Source organism: Silene latifolia, chromosome 2 (genome assembly GCF_048544455.1).
Source record: "Silene latifolia isolate original U9 population chromosome 2, ASM4854445v1, whole genome shotgun sequence".
Classification (NCBI taxonomy): Eukaryota; Viridiplantae; Streptophyta; class Magnoliopsida; order Caryophyllales; family Caryophyllaceae; genus Silene; species Silene latifolia.
The window spans coordinates 86651941-86652607 of record NC_133527.1 but is presented as its reverse complement, the minus strand read 5'-3'; the positions used below and the strand labels follow the sequence as shown (position 1 = coordinate 86652607).

The window sequence follows — 667 nt, the reverse complement described above, 5'->3', positions numbered from 1 at the left end:
CTGAGTTTTGAACAGGTATTTCTACTTTCTCCTTGGAAGCTTCAGAAATCTCGAGCTTCTCGAGACGGGTAGAAATAGAAGTTATAAGTGTCACAACGGCACTCATTTCATCACTTTGCTTTCGGGACTTTCCACGTGAACTTCCAAACTCAGCTCTATGGACTGCCATCTCCTCAATAGTGTTCCAACCTTTACTTTGACCGGTATTGTTTTGGAACCTTCCATTAGCAGCTGCATCCAGGATGACCTTGTAATCATCATATAGAGCATTATAAAATAGGTTGCAAAGATACCATTGCTGGAAACTATGGTGAGGGACAGCTCGGACCAAACTTTTGAAACGTCCCCATGCTTCACAAAAACCTTCATCAGCTCCTTGCTGGAAACTTATGATTTTACTTATCAAGGCGTCAGTCTTTGAAAGTGGGAAGTACTTCTTGTAGAAGGCTAATGCTAGAGATGTCCGATCGTTACTCCATTTTGCTACCCTATCAAGGTAGCGATACCAATCTCGCGCTGAATCCTTCAAGGAGTATAAGAACATCAACCCCTTTACTTCATCCTGAGTCACCCCAGCTGGTATAGGTATAGAACAACAATAGTCTGTGAAAATCTCCATATGCTTCAAGGGGTCCTCATCTGGTAAACCAGCAAATTAATTTCGCCC

The 667-nt window shown here is 42.6% G+C and overlaps 1 non-coding gene across 1 annotated transcript; it reads left to right on the top strand.

Annotated features, from left to right (window-relative positions):
- Positions 1-303: 303 nt before the first annotated feature.
- Positions 304-409, top strand: LOC141644966 (small nucleolar RNA R71). The gene has a single exon (XR_012544564.1). It is a non-coding gene; the product is annotated as a small nucleolar RNA R71 (small nucleolar RNA).
- Positions 410-667: the final 258 nt, after the last annotated feature.